The following is a 16,599-nucleotide window of genomic DNA, read 5'->3' on the forward strand; positions in this document are numbered from 1 at the left end:
TTCCCCTGCAGCCCCGTAGGCGGGCGTGCAGTACGCCAACCATCAACGGACGTTTTTCCCCTCAAGCCTGTCAGGACGTTGCTCGTCCGTCTTTCCCTCAATAGATGGGAGTAGGCACGCTTGCGGATGTGTGCGTGTGTGTGGCCACGCGTTTGCTTAGGCATCAGTGTGTGAAAAGGTAGGTGCTTTTCTCTCGCTGCGTGTGCGTGCACGTGGTGCTGGGTGCACATCCCTGGGTGCTCGTGGAAAGGTTTCTGCATGGTTTTCGCTGAGGAATCGTGTGTGTGCACATGGACAAAGAGAAGGCGCAGCAACCAGGTTCCAGCGCCGAAGAAGGCAAAAGGCAAGGTTTCCGGCGCTATCTCCTTCTCTCCGCAGACCTAGCCGCGCAAAGCAAGCCGCTAAGCCGGCGACCGGCAAGAGAGCTACAACGAAGCATGCCGAACGGAGAAAATAGCAGCAGCTCATCTGTTCACACCTTGTTTCTGCCATGTGCTTGAACGCCAAGACGTTCGCGCTTCTGTGAGATGAAAGACGTCCTTCTGCATATGTGGTTGCTCACACCGGTGCACTTGTTAGTGTATCCCTTCAGTCCTGGGCTGCGGGGCATTCAGAAGTGGCTCTGTGGAGACGTCTGCATAGAGGCAGCTGTCAGAACACGCACACTCGCTTGTTCACCAAAACATATGCAGACGCGTCCTTAGCCTGTAGATTTGGATGCACAGAGTTCCCTGTGTTCGCAAGAGACAAGGGAATCGCGTCTGTACGCACAGAAGCAATAGCGGACCGTTTCCCTCGGAGTGAACGCGAAGAGCCGTCTATGTACTCGCAGACACGGGAACGTGCCTCAATGCGGTCACAGAGGCAGCAGCTTTTGCACAGATGCTCTGGTGATTCTGGCACTTTCCAGGCACACTCCTGAAAGTCGCGCACACTGCTGTTCACTCGCTAAACGACCTCTTGGGAAACACGTCTCCGGTCGACGGACCGCTCAGATTGCTTCTCGTGTAACTGTGAACTGTGTCAGCGCAGGGAATCCGTCTCTGTTGAGCAGATGTCAATCCTGCCTCGCTTTTGCTTTGTTGCCTCTACCAAGATGATTTCCCGTTTCTCTCTTCACTGGAGCACGCAGACACAGCCAACGCACATCAAGTGTCAAGAGACACGCTCTGCTGAGCTCAACGCTTGTGCAGATGCACATGTGCGACGAAGTCAACACACGTGCTTGTGGAGAGAAAGAAAGGGACTCCCAGGCGTGTGGAGCGACGGGGAGAAAGAGCGGGCGCTGAGGAACACAGTTTCAAACAGACTGTCTCCACACAAACACGCACCTGTCTGCAGGTATCCTAGATCTTGATTCTTGAACTTGAGGAAACACGCGTCTGAGCAAAACTCCCAAACGCTTCCAGGAAAGACACACGCTCTCCCAGAAGCACACAAGTGTTTGCCCTCAGCTATAGATCAGGGACAAGCTTGTGAAGAGATGCCCTGCTATTCTTTCGCCTTATGGCATCATGTGTTTCGTTCCTCTTGGAGATCGATTGTTAAACGTCTTTCCTAGGGCGACTGTGAAGCATTTGCCAGCGGAGGAGAAGTAGCACGGAGCAGCATTCAGTACTGCCTACGAGTGTCTTTGCTACCCTACTAGCGGAGCTCCAAGAACAGGCACACATCTTCAGGTACCTTCCAAATGTGGATTCCCCTGCAGCCCCGTAGGCGGGCGTGCAGTACGCCAACCATCAACGGACGTTTTTCCCCTCAAGCCTGTCAGGACGTTGCTCGTCCGTCTTTCCCTCAATAGATGGGAGTAGGCACGCTTGCGGATGTGTGCGTGTGTGTGGCCACGCGTTTGCTTAGGCATCAGTGTGTGAAGAGGTAGGTGCTTTTCTCTAGCTGCGTGTGCTGGGTGCACGTGGTGCTGGGTGCACATCCCTGGGTGCTCGTGGAAAGGTTTCTGCATGGTTTTCGCTGAGGAATCGTGTGTGTGCACATGGACAAAGAGAAGGCGCAGCAACCAGGTTCCAGCGCCGAAGAAGGCAAAAGGCAAGGTTTCCGGCGCTATCTCCTTCTCTCCGCAGACCTAGTCGCGCAAAGCAAGCCGCTAAGCCGGCGACCGGCAAGAGAGCTACAACGAAGCATGCCGAACGGAGAAAATAGCAGCAGCTCATCTGTTCACACCTTGTTTCTGCCATGTGCTTGAACGCCAAGACGTTCGCGCTTCTGTGAGATGAAAGACGTCCTTCTGCATATGTGCTTGCTCACACCGGTGCACTTGTTAGTGTATCCCTTCAGTCCTGGGCTGCGGGGCATTCAGAAGTGGCTCTGTGGAGACGTCTGCATAGAGGCAGCTGTCAGAACACGCACACTCGATTGTTCACCAAAACATATGCAGACGCGTCCTTAGCCTGTAGATTTGGATGCACAGAGTTCCCTGTGTTCGCAAGAGACAAGGGAATCGCGTCTGTACGCACAGAAGCAATAGCGGACCGTTTCCCTCGGAGTGAACGCGAAGAGCCGTCTATGTACTCGCAGACACGGGAACGTGCCTCAATGCGGTCACAGAGGCAGCAGCTTTTGCACAGATGCTCTGGTGATTCTGGCACTTTCCAGGCACACTCCTGAAAGTCGCGCACACTGCTGTTCACTCGCTAAACGACCTCTTGGGAAACACGTCTCCGGTCGATGGACCGCTCAGATTGCTTCTCGTGTAACTGTGAACTGTGTCAGCGCAGGGAATCCGTCTCTGTTGAGCAGATGTCAATCCTGCGTCGCTTTTGCTTTGTTGCCTCTACCAAGATGATTTCCCGTTTCTCTCTTCACTGGAGCAGGCAGACACAGCCAACGCACATCAAGTGTCAAGAGACACGCTCTGCTGAGCTCAACGCTTGTGCAGATGCACATGTGCGACGAAGTCAACACACGTGCTTGTGGAGAGAAAGAAAGGGACTCCCAGGCGTGTGGAGCGACGGGGAGAAAGAGCGGGCGCTGAGGAACACAGTTTCAAACAGACTGTCTCCACACAAACAGGCACCTGTCTGCAGGTATCCTAGATCTTGATTCTTGAACTTGAGGAAACACGCGTCTGAGCAAAACTCCCAAACGCTTCCAGGAAAGACACACGCTCTCCCACAAGCACACAAGTGTTTGCCCTCAGCTATAGATCAGGGACAAGCTTGTGAAGAGATGCCCTGCTATTCTTTCGCCTTATGGCATCATGTGTTTCGTTCCTCTTGGAGATCGATTGTTAAACGTCTTTCCTAGGGCGACTGTGAAGCATTTGCCAGCGGAGGAGAAGTAGCACGGAGCAGCATTCAGTACTGCCTACGAGTGTCTTTGCTACCCTACTAGCGGAGCTCCAAGAACAGGCACACATCTTCAGGTACCTTCCAAATGTGGATTCCCCTGCAGCCCCGTAGGCGGGCGTGCAGTACGCCAACCATCAACGGACGTTTTTCCCCTCAAGCCTGTCAGGACGTTGCTCGTCCGTCTTTCCCTCAATAGATGGGAGTAGGCACGCTTGCGGATGTGTGCGTGTGTGTGGCCACGCGTTTGCTTAGGCATCAGTGTGTGAAAAGGTAGGTGCTTTTCTCTCGCTGCGTGTGCGTGCACGTGGTGCTGGGTGCACATCCCTGGGTGCTCGTGGAAAGGTTTCTGCATGGTTTTCGCTGAGGAATCGTGTGTGTGCACATGGACAAAGAGAAGGCGCAGCAACCAGGTTCCAGCGCCGAAGAAGGCAAAAGGCAAGGTTTCCGGCGCTATCTCCTTCTCTCCGCAGACCTAGTCGCGCAAAGCAAGCCGCTAAGCCGGCGACCGGCAAGAGAGCTACAACGAAGCATGCCGAACGGAGAAAATAGCAGCAGCTCATCTGTTCACACCTTGTTTCTGCCATGTGCTTGAACGCCAAGACGTTCGCGCTTCTGTGAGATGAAAGACGTCCTTCTGCATATGTGGTTGCTCACACCGGTGCACTTGTTAGTGTATCCCTTCAGTCCTGGGCTGCGGGGCATTCAGAAGTGGCTCTGTGGAGACGTCTGCATAGAGGCAGCTGTCAGAACACGCACACTCGATTGTTCACCAAAACATATGCAGACGCGTCCTTAGCCTGTAGATTTGGATGCACAGAGTTCCCTGTGTTCGCAAGAGACAAGGGAATCGCGTCTGTACGCACAGAAGCAATAGCGGACCGTTTCCCTCGGAGTGAACGCGAAGAGCCGTCTATGTACTCGCAGACACGGGAACGTGCCTCAATGCGGTCACAGAGGCAGCAGCTTTTGCACAGATGCTCTGGTGATTCTGGCACTTTCCAGGCACACTCCTGAAAGTCGCGCACACTGCTGTTCACTCGCTAAACGACCTCTTGGGAAAAACGTCTCCGGTCGATGGACCGCTCAGATTGCTTCTCGTGTAACTGTGAACTGTGTCAGCGCAGGGAATCCGTCTCTGTTGAGCAGATGTCAATCCTGCCTCGCTTTTGCTTTGTTGCCTCTACCAAGATGATTTCCCGTTTCTCTCTTCACTGGAGCACGCAGACACAGCCAACGCACATCAAGTGTCAAGAGACACGCTCTGCTGAGCTCAACGCTTGTGCAGATGCACATGTGCGACGAAGTCAACACACGTGCTTGTGGAGAGAAAGAAAGGGACTCCCAGGCGTGTGGAGCGACGGGGAGAAAGAGCGGGCGCTGAGGAACACAGTTTCAAACAGACTGTCTCCACACAAACAGGCACCTGTCTGCAGGTATCCTAGATCTTGATTCTTGAACTTGAGGAAACACGCGTCTGAGCAAAACTCCCAAACGCTTCCAGGAAAGACACACGCTCTCCCACAAGCACACAAGTGTTTGCCCTCAGCTATAGATCAGGGACAAGCTTGTGAAGAGATGCCCTGCTATTCTTTCGCCTTATGGCATCATGTGTTTCGTTCCTCTTGGAGATCGATTGTTAAACGTCTTTCCTAGGGCGACTGTGAAGCATTTGCCAGCGGAGGAGAAGTAGCACGGAGCAGCATTCAGTACTGCCTACGAGTGTCTTTGCTACCCTACTAGCGGAGCTCCAAGAACAGGCACACATCTTCAGGTACCTTCCAAATGTGGATTCCCCTGCAGCCCCGTAGGCGGGCGTGCAGTACGCCAACCATCAACGGACGTTTTTCCCCTCAAGCCTGTCAGGACGTTGCTCGTCCGTCTTTCCCTCAATAGATGGGAGTAGGCACGCTTGCGGATGTGTGCGTGTGTGTGGCCACGCGTTTGCTTAGGCATCAGTGTGTGAAAAGGTAGGTGCTTTTCTCTCGCTGCGTGTGCGTGCACGTGGTGCTGGGTGCACATCCCTGGGTGCTCGTGGAAAGGTTTCTGCATGGTTTTCGCTGAGGAATCGTGTGTGTGCACATGGACAAAGAGAAGGCGCAGCAACCAGGTTCCAGCGCCGAAGAAGGCAAAAGGCAAGGTTTCCGGCGCTATCTCCTTCTCTCCGCAGACCTAGTCGCGCAAAGCAAGCCGCTAAGCCGGCGACCGGCAAGAGAGCTACAACGAAGCATGCCGAACGGAGAAAATAGCAGCAGCTCATCTGTTCACACCTTGTTTCTGCCATGTGCTTGAACGCCAAGACGTTCGCGCTTCTGTGAGATGAAAGACGTCCTTCTGCATATGTGGTTGCTCACACCGGTGCACTTGTTAGTGTATCCCTTCAGTCCTGGGCTGCGGGGCATTCAGAAGTGGCTCTGTGGAGACGTCTGCATAGAGGCAGCTGTCAGAACACGCACACTCGCTTGTTCACCAAAACATATGCAGACGCGTCCTTAGCCTGTAGATTTGGATGCACAGAGTTCCCTGTGTTCGCAAGAGACAAGGGAATCGCGTCTGTACGCACAGAAGCAATAGCGGACCGTTTCCCTCGGAGTGAACGCGAAGAGCCGTCTATGTACTCGCAGACACGGGAACGTGCCTCAATGCGGTCACAGAGGCAGCAGCTTTTGCACAGATGCTCTGGTGATTCTGGCACTTTCCAGGCACACTCCTGAAAGTCGCGCACACTGCTGTTCACTCGCTAAACGACCTCTTGGGAAACACGTCTCCGGTCGATGGACCGCTCAGATTGCTTCTCGTGTAACTGTGAACTGTGTCAGCGCAGGGAATCCGTCTCTGTTGAGCAGATGTCAATCCTGCCTCGCTTTTGCTTTGTTGCCTCTACCAAGATGATTTCCCGTTTCTCTCTTCACTGGAGCAGGCAGACACAGCCAACGCACATCAAGTGTCAAGAGACACGCTCTGCTGAGCTCAACGCTTGTGCAGATGCACATGTGCGACGAAGTCAACACACGTGCTTGTGGAGAGAAAGAAAGGGACTCCCAGGCGTGTGGAGCGACGGGGAGAAAGAGCGGGCGCTGAGGAACACAGTTTCAAACAGACTGTCTCCACACAAACAGGCACCTGTCTGCAGGTATCCTAGATCTTGATTCTTGAACTTGAGGAAACACGCGTCTGAGCAAAACTCCCAAACGCTTCCAGGAAAGACACACGCTCTCCCAGAAGCACACAAGTGTTTGCCCTCAGCTATAGATCAGGGACAAGCTTGTGAAGAGATGCCCTGCTATTCTTTCGCCTTATGGCATCATGTGTTTCGTTCCTCTTGGAGATCGATTGTTAAACGTCTTTCCTAGGGCGACTGTGAAGCATTTGCCAGCGGAGGAGAAGTAGCACGGAGCAGCATTCAGTACTGCCTACGAGTGTCTTTGCTACCCTACTAGCGGAGCTCCAAGAACAGGCACACATCTTCAGGTACCTTCCAAATGTGGATTCCCCTGCAGCCCCGTAGGCGGGCGTGCAGTACGCCAACCATCAACGGACGTTTTTCCCCTCAAGCCTGTCAGGACGTTGCTCGTCCGTCTTTCCCTCAATAGATGGGAGTAGGCACGCTTGCGGATGTGTGCGTGTGTGTGGCCACGCGTTTGCTTAGGCATCAGTGTGTGAAAAGGTAGGTGCTTTTCTCTCGCTGCGTGTGCGTGCACGTGGTGCTGGGTGCACATCCCTGGGTGCTCGTGGAAAGGTTTCTGCATGGTTTTCGCTGAGGAATCGTGTGTGTGCACATGGACAAAGAGAAGGCGCAGCAACCAGGTTCCAGCGCCGAAGAAGGCAAAAGGCAAGGTTTCCGGCGCTATCTCCTTCTCTCCGCAGACCTAGTCGCGCAAAGCAAGCCGCTAAGCCGGCGACCGGCAAGAGAGCTACAACGAAGCATGCCGAACGGAGAAAATAGCAGCAGCTCATCTGTTCACACCTTGTTTCTGCCATGTGCTTGAACGCCAAGACGTTCGCGCTTCTGTGAGATGAAAGACGTCCTTCTGCATATGTGGTTGCTCACACCGGTGCACTTGTTAGTGTATCCCTTCAGTCCTGGGCTGCGGGGCATTCAGAAGTGGCTCTGTGGAGACGTCTGCATAGAGGCAGCTGTCAGAACACGCACACTCGATTGTTCACCAAAACATATGCAGACGCGTCCTTAGCCTGTAGATTTGGATGCACAGAGTTCCCTGTGTTCGCAAGAGACAAGGGAATCGCGTCTGTACGCACAGAAGCAATAGCGGACCGTTTCCCTCGGAGTGAACGCGAAGAGCCGTCTATGTACTCGCAGACACGGGAACGTGCCTCAATGCGGTCACAGAGGCAGCAGCTTTTGCACAGATGCTCTGGTGATTCTGACACTTTCCAGGCACACTCCTGAAAGTCGCGCACACTGCTGTTCACTCGCTAAACGACCTCTTGGGAAACACGTCTCCGGTCGATGGACCGCTCAGATTGCTTCTCGTGTAACTGTGAACTGTGTCAGCGCAGGGAATCCGTCTCTGTTGAGCAGATGTCAATCCTGCCTCGCTTTTGCTTTGTTGCCTCTACCAAGATGATTTCCCGTTTCTCTCTTCACTGGAGCACGCAGACACAGCCAACGCACATCAAGTGTCAAGAGACACGCTCTGCTGAGCTCAACGCTTGTGCAGATGCACATGTGCGACGAAGTCAACACACGTGCTTGTGGAGAGAAAGAAAGGGACTCCCAGGCGTGTGGAGCGACGGGGAGAAAGAGCGGGCGCTGAGGAACACAGTTTCAAACAGACTGTCTCCACACAAACAGGCACCTGTCTGCAGGTATCCTAGATCTTGATTCTTGAACTTGAGGAAACACGCGTCTGAGCAAAACTCCCAAACGCTTCCAGGAAAGACACACGCTCTCCCACAAGCACACAAGTGTTTGCCCTCAGCTATAGATCAGGGACAAGCTTGTGAAGAGATGCCCTGCTATTCTTTCGCCTTATGGCATCATGTGTTTCGTTCCTCTTGGAGATCGATTGTTAAACGTCTTTCCTAGGGCGACTGTGAAGCATTTGCCAGCGGAGGAGAAGTAGCACGGAGCAGCATTCAGTACTGCCTACGAGTGTCTTTGCTACCCTACTAGCGGAGCTCCAAGAACAGGCACACATCTTCAGGTACCTTCCAAATGTGGATTCCCCTGCAGCCCCGTAGGCGGGCGTGCAGTACGCCAACCATCAACGGACGTTTTTCCCCTCAAGCCTGTCAGGACGTTGCTCGTCCGTCTTTCCCTCAATAGATGGGAGTAGGCACGCTTGCGGATGTGTGCGTGTGTGTGGCCACGCGTTTGCTTAGGCATCAGTGTGTGAAGAGGTAGGTGCTTTTCTCTAGCTGCGTGTGCTGGGTGCACGTGGTGCTGGGTGCACATCCCTGGGTGCTCGTGGAAAGGTTTCTGCATGGTTTTCGCTGAGGAATCGTGTGTGTGCACATGGACAAAGAGAAGGCGCAGCAACCAGGTTCCAGCGCCGAAGAAGGCAAAAGGCAAGGTTTCCGGCGCTATCTCCTTCTCTCCGCAGACCTAGTCGCGCAAAGCAAGCCGCTAAGCCGGCGACCGGCAAGAGAGCTACAACGAAGCATGCCGAACGGAGAAAATAGCAGCAGCTCATCTGTTCACACCTTGTTTCTGCCATGTGCTTGAACGCCAAGACGTTCGCGCTTCTGTGAGATGAAAGACGTCCTTCTGCATATGTGCTTGCTCACACCGGTGCACTTGTTAGTGTATCCATTCAGTCCTGGGCTGCGGGGCATTCAGAAGTGGCTCTGTGGAGACGTCTGCATAGAGGCAGCTGTCAGAACACGCACACTCGATTGTTCACCAAAACATATGCAGACGCGTCCTTAGCCTGTAGATTTGGATGCACAGAGTTCCCTGTGTTCGCAAGAGACAAGGGAATCGCGTCTGTACGCACAGAAGCAATAGCGGACCGTTTCCCTCGGAGTGAACGCGAAGAGCCGTCTATGTACTCGCAGACACGGGAACGTGCCTCAATGCGGTCACAGAGGCAGCAGCTTTTGCACAGATGCTCTGGTGATTCTGGCACTTTCCAGGCACACTCCTGAAAGTCGCGCACACTGCTGTTCACTCGCTAAACGACCTCTTGGGAAACACGTCTCCGGTCGATGGACCGCTCAGATTGCTTCTCGTGTAACTGTGAACTGTGTCAGCGCAGGGAATCCGTCTCTGTTGAGCAGATGTCAATCCTGCCTCGCTTTTGCTTTGTTGCCTCTACCAAGATGATTTCCCGTTTCTCTCTTCACTGGAGCAGGCAGACACAGCCAACGCACATCAAGTGTCAAGAGACACGCTCTGCTGAGCTCAACGCTTGTGCAGATGCACATGTGCGACGAAGTCAACACACGTGCTTGTGGAGAGAAAGAAAGGGACTCCCAGGCGTGTGGAGCGACGGGGAGAAAGAGCGGGCGCTGAGGAACACAGTTTCAAACAGACTGTCTCCACACAAACAGGCACCTGTCTGCAGGTATCCTAGATCTTGATTCTTGAACTTGAGGAAACACGCGTCTGAGCAAAACTCCCAAACGCTTCCAGGAAAGACACACGCTCTCCCACAAGCACACAAGTGTTTGCCCTCAGCTATAGATCAGGGACAAGCTTGTGAAGAGATGCCCTGCTATTCTTTCGCCTTATGGCATCATGTGTTTCGTTCCTCTTGGAGATCGATTGTTAAACGTCTTTCCTAGGGCGACTGTGAAGCATTTGCCAGCGGAGGAGAAGTAGCACGGAGCAGCATTCAGTACTGCCTACGAGTGTCTTTGCTACCCTACTAGCGGAGCTCCAAGAACAGGCACACATCTTCAGGTACCTTCCAAATGTGGATTCCCCTGCAGCCCCGTAGGCGGGCGTGCAGTACGCCAACCATCAACGGACGTTTTTCCCCTCAAGCCTGTCAGGACGTTGCTCGTCCGTCTTTCCCTCAATAGATGGGAGTAGGCACGCTTGCGGATGTGTGCGTGTGTGTGGCCACGCGTTTGCTTAGGCATCAGTGTGTGAAAAGGTAGGTGCTTTTCTCTCGCTGCGTGTGCGTGCACGTGGTGCTGGGTGCACATCCCTGGGTGCTCGTGGAAAGGTTTCTGCATGGTTTTCGCTGAGGAATCGTGTGTGTGCACATGGACAAAGAGAAGGCGCAGCAACCAGGTTCCAGCGCCGAAGAAGGCAAAAGGCAAGGTTTCCGGCGCTATCTCCTTCTCTCCGCAGACCTAGTCGCGCAAAGCAAGCCGCTAAGCCGGCGACCGGCAAGAGAGCTACAACGAAGCATGCCGAACGGAGAAAATAGCAGCAGCTCATCTGTTCACACCTTGTTTCTGCCATGTGCTTGAACGCCAACACGTTCGCGCTTCTGTGAGATGAAAGACGTCCTTCTGCATATGTGGTTGCTCACACCGGTGCACTTGTTAGTGTATCCCTTCAGTCCTGGGCTGCGGGGCATTCAGAAGTGGCTCTGTGGAGACGTCTGCATAGAGGCAGCTGTCAGAACACGCACACTCGATTGTTCACCAAAACATATGCAGACGCGTCCTTAGCCTGTAGATTTGGATGCACAGAGTTCCCTGTGTTCGCAAGAGACAAGGGAATCGCGTCTGTACGCACAGAAGCAATAGCGGACCGTTTCCCTCGGAGTGAACGCGAAGAGCCGTCTATGTACTCGCAGACACGGGAACGTGCCTCAATGCGGTCACAGAGGCAGCAGCTTTTGCACAGATGCTCTGGTGATTCTGACACTTTCCAGGCACACTCCTGAAAGTCGCGCACACTGCTGTTCACTCGCTAAACGACCTCTTGGGAAAAACGTCTCCGGTCGACGGACCGCTCAGATTGCTTCTCGTGTAACTGTGAACTGTGTCAGCGCAGGGAATCCGTCTCTGTTGAGCAGATGTCAATCCTGCCTCGCTTTTGCTTTGTTGCCTCTACCAAGATGATTTCCCGTTTCTCTCTTCACTGGAGCACGCAGACACAGCCAACGCACATCAAGTGTCAAGAGACACGCTCTGCTGAGCTCAACGCTTGTGCAGATGCACATGTGCGACGAAGTCAACACACGTGCTTGTGGAGAGAAAGAAAGGGACTCCCAGGCGTGTGGAGCGACGGGGAGAAAGAGCGGGCGCTGAGGAACACAGTTTCAAACAGACTGTCTCCACACAAACAGGCACCTGTCTGCAGGTATCCTAGATCTTGATTCTTGAACTTGAGGAAACACGCGTCTGAGCAAAACTCCCAAACGCTTCCAGGAAAGACACACGCTCTCCCACAAGCACACAAGTGTTTGCCCTCAGCTATAGATCAGGGACAAGCTTGTGAAGAGATGCCCTGCTATTCTTTCGCCTTATGGCATCATGTGTTTCGTTCCTCTTGGAGATCGATTGTTAAACGTCTTTCCTAGGGCGACTGTGAAGCATTTGCCAGCGGAGGAGAAGTAGCACGGAGCAGCATTCAGTACTGCCTACGAGTGTCTTTGCTACCCTACTAGCGGAGCTCCAAGAACAGGCACACATCTTCAGGTACCTTCCAAATGTGGATTCCCCTGCAGCCCCGTAGGCGGGCGTGCAGTACGCCAACCATCAACGGACGTTTTTCCCCTCAAGCCTGTCAGGACGTTGCTCGTCCGTCTTTCCCTCAATAGATGGGAGTAGGCACGCTTGCGGATGTGTGCGTGTGTGTGGCCACGCGTTTGCTTAGGCATCAGTGTGTGAAGAGGTAGGTGCTTTTCTCTAGCTGCGTGTGCTGGGTGCACGTGGTGCTGGGTGCACATCCCTGGGTGCTCGTGGAAAGGTTTCTGCATGGTTTTCGCTGAGGAATCGTGTGTGTGCACATGGACAAAGAGAAGGCGCAGCAACCAGGTTCCAGCGCCGAAGAAGGCAAAAGGCAAGGTTTCCGGCGCTATCTCCTTCTCTCCGCAGACCTAGTCGCGCAAAGCAAGCCGCTAAGCCGGCGACCGGCAAGAGAGCTACAACGAAGCATGCCGAACGGAGAAAATAGCAGCAGCTCATCTGTTCACACCTTGTTTCTGCCATGTGCTTGAACGCCAACACGTTCGCGCTTCTGTGAGATGAAAGACGTCCTTCTGCATATGTGGTTGCTCACACCGGTGCACTTGTTAGTGTATCCATTCAGTCCTGGGCTGCGGGGCATTCAGAAGTGGCTCTGTGGAGACGTCTGCATAGAGGCAGCTGTCAGAACACGCACACTCGATTGTTCACCAAAACATATGCAGACGCGTCCTTAGCCTGTAGATTTGGATGCACAGAGTTCCCTGTGTTCGCAAGAGACAAGGGAATCGCGTCTGTACGCACAGAAGCAATAGCGGACCGTTTCCCTCGGAGTGAACGCGAAGAGCCGTCTATGTACTCGCAGACACGGGAACGTGCCTCAATGCGGTCACAGAGGCAGCAGCTTTTGCACAGATGCTCTGGTGATTCTGGCACTTTCCAGGCACACTCCTGAAAGTCGCGCACACTGCTGTTCACTCGCTAAACGACCTCTTGGGAAACACGTCTCCGGTCGATGGACCGCTCAGATTGCTTCTCGTGTAACTGTGAACTGTGTCAGCGCAGGGAATCCGTCTCTGTTGAGCAGATGTCAATCCTGCCTCGCTTTTGCTTTGTTGCCTCTACCAAGATGATTTCCCGTTTCTCTCTTCACTGGAGCACGCAGACACAGCCAACGCACATCAAGTGTCAAGAGACACGCTCTGCTGAGCTCAACGCTTGTGCAGATGCACATGTGCGACGAAGTCAACACACGTGCTTGTGGAGAGAAAGAAAGGGACTCCCAGGCGTGTGGAGCGACGGGGAGAAAGAGCGGGCGCTGAGGAACACAGTTTCAAACAGACTGTCTCCACACAAACAGGCACCTGTCTGCAGGTATCCTAGATCTTGATTCTTGAACTTGAGGAAACACGCGTCTGAGCAAAACTCCCAAACGCTTCCAGGAAAGACACACGCTCTCCCAGAAGCACACAAGTGTTTGCCCTCAGCTATAGATCAGGGACAAGCTTGTGAAGAGATGCCCTGCTATTCTTTCGCCTTATGGCATCATGTGTTTCGTTCCTCTTGGAGATCGATTGTTAAACGTCTTTCCTAGGGCGACTGTGAAGCATTTGCCAGCGGAGGAGAAGTAGCACGGAGCAGCATTCAGTACTGCCTACGAGTGTCTTTGCTACCCTACTAGCGGAGCTCCAAGAACAGGCACACATCTTCAGGTACCTTCCAAATGTGGATTCCCCTGCAGCCCCGTAGGCGGGCGTGCAGTACGCCAACCATCAACGGACGTTTTTCCCCTCAAGCCTGTCAGGACGTTGCTCGTCCGTCTTTCCCTCAATAGATGGGAGTAGGCACGCTTGCGGATGTGTGCGTGTGTGTGGCCACGCGTTTGCTTAGGCATCAGTGTGTGAAAAGGTAGGTGCTTTTCTCTCGCTGCGTGTGCGTGCACGTAGTGCTGGGTGCACATCCCTGGGTGCTCGTGGAAAGGTTTCTGCATGGTTTTCGCTGAGGAATCGTGTGTGTGCACATGGACAAAGAGAAGGCGCAGCAACCAGGTTCCAGCGCCGAAGAAGGCAAAAGGCAAGGTTTCCGGCGCTATCTCCTTCTCTCCGCAGACCTAGTCGCGCAAAGCAAGCCGCTAAGCCGGCGACCGGCAAGAGAGCTACAACGAAGCATGCCGAACGGAGAAAATAGCAGCAGCTCATCTGTTCACACCTTGTTTCTGCCATGTGCTTGAACGCCAAGACGTTCGCGCTTCTGTGAGATGAAAGACGTCCTTCTGCATATGTGGTTGCTCACACCGGTGCACTTGTTAGTGTATCCCTTCAGTCCTGGGCTGCGGGGCATTCAGAAGTGGCTCTGTGGAGACGTCTGCATAGAGGCAGCTGTCAGAACACGCACACTCGATTGTTCACCAAAACATATGCAGACGCGTCCTTAGCCTGTAGATTTGGATGCACAGAGTTCCCTGTGTTCGCAAGAGACAAGGGAATCGCGTCTGTACGCACAGAAGCAATAGCGGACCGTTTCCCTCGGAGTGAACGCGAAGAGCCGTCTATGTACTCGCAGACACGGGAACGTGCCTCAATGCGGTCACAGAGGCAGCAGCTTTTGCACAGATGCTCTGGTGATTCTGACACTTTCCAGGCACACTCCTGAAAGTCGCGCACACTGCTGTTCACTCGCTAAACGACCTCTTGGGAAACACGTCTCCGGTCGATGGACCGCTCAGATTGCTTCTCGTGTAACTGTGAACTGTGTCAGCGCAGGGAATCCGTCTCTGTTGAGCAGATGTCAATCCTGCCTCGCTTTTGCTTTGTTGCCTCTACCAAGATGATTTCCCGTTTCTCTCTTCACTGGAGCACGCAGACACAGCCAACGCACATCAAGTGTCAAGAGACACGCTCTGCTGAGCTCAACGCTTGTGCAGATGCACATGTGCGACGAAGTCAACACACGTGCTTGTGGAGAGAAAGAAAGGGACTCCCAGGCGTGTGGAGCGACGGGGAGAAAGAGCGGGCGCTGAGGAACACAGTTTCAAACAGACTGTCTCCACACAAACAGGCACCTGTCTGCAGGTATCCTAGATCTTGATTCTTGAACTTGAGGAAACACGCGTCTGAGCAAAACTCCCAAACGCTTCCAGGAAAGACACACGCTCTCCCACAAGCACACAAGTGTTTGCCCTCAGCTATAGATCAGGGACAAGCTTGTGAAGAGATGCCCTGCTATTCTTTCGCCTTATGGCATCATGTGTTTCGTTCCTCTTGGAGATCGATTGTTAAACGTCTTTCCTAGGGCGACTGTGAAGCATTTGCCAGCGGAGGAGAAGTAGCACGGAGCAGCATTCAGTACTGCCTACGAGTGTCTTTGCTACCCTACTAGCGGAGCTCCAAGAACAGGCACACATCTTCAGGTACCTTCCAAATGTGGATTCCCCTGCAGCCCCGTAGGCGGGCGTGCAGTACGCCAACCATCAACGGACGTTTTTCCCCTCAAGCCTGTCAGGACGTTGCTCGTCCGTCTTTCCCTCAATAGATGGGAGTAGGCACGCTTGCGGATGTGTGCGTGTGTGTGGCCACGCGTTTGCTTAGGCATCAGTGTGTGAAGAGGTAGGTGCTTTTCTCTAGCTGCGTGTGCTGGGTGCACGTGGTGCTGGGTGCACATCCCTGGGTGCTCGTGGAAAGGTTTCTGCATGGTTTTCGCTGAGGAATCGTGTGTGTGCACATGGACAAAGAGAAGGCGCAGCAACCAGGTTCCAGCGCCGAAGAAGGCAAAAGGCAAGGTTTCCGGCGCTATCTCCTTCTCTCCGCAGACCTAGTCGCGCAAAGCAAGCCGCTAAGCCGGCGACCGGCAAGAGAGCTACAACGAAGCATGCCGAACGGAGAAAATAGCAGCAGCTCATCTGTTCACACCTTGTTTCTGCCATGTGCTTGAACGCCAACACGTTCGCGCTTCTGTGAGATGAAAGACGTCCTTCTGCATATGTGGTTGCTCACACCGGTGCACTTGTTAGTGTATCCATTCAGTCCTGGGCTGCGGGGCATTCAGAAGTGGCTCTGTGGAGACGTCTGCATAGAGGCAGCTGTCAGAACACGCACACTCGATTGTTCACCAAAACATATGCAGACGCGTCCTTAGCCTGTAGATTTGGATGCACAGAGTTCCCTGTGTTCGCAAGAGACAAGGGAATCGCGTCTGTACGCACAGAAGCAATAGCGGACCGTTTCCCTCGGAGTGAACGCGAAGAGCCGTCTATGTACTCGCAGACACGGGAACGTGCCTCAATGCGGTCACAGAGGCAGCAGCTTTTGCACAGATGCTCTGGTGATTCTGGCACTTTCCAGGCACACTCCTGAAAGTCGCGCACACTGCTGTTCACTCGCTAAACGACCTCTTGGGAAACACGTCTCCGGTCGATGGACCGCTCAGATTGCTTCTCGTGTAACTGTGAACTGTGTCAGCGCAGGGAATCCGTCTCTGTTGAGCAGATGTCAATCCTGCCTCGCTTTTGCTTTGTTGCCTCTACCAAGATGATTTCCCGTTTCTCTCTTCACTGGAGCACGCAGACACAGCCAACGCACATCAAGTGTCAAGAGACACGCTCTGCTGAGCTCAACGCTTGTGCAGATGCACATGTGCGACGAAGTCAACACACGTGCTTGTGGAGAGAAAGAAAGGGACTCCCAGGCGTGTGGAGCGACGGGGAGAAAGAGCGGGCGCTGAGGAACACAGTTTCAAACAGACTGTC

The sequence above is a fragment of the Patagioenas fasciata genome, chromosome 4, assembly GCF_037038585.1.
Source record: "Patagioenas fasciata isolate bPatFas1 chromosome 4, bPatFas1.hap1, whole genome shotgun sequence".
Lineage (NCBI taxonomy): Eukaryota > Metazoa > Chordata > Aves > Columbiformes > Columbidae > Patagioenas > Patagioenas fasciata.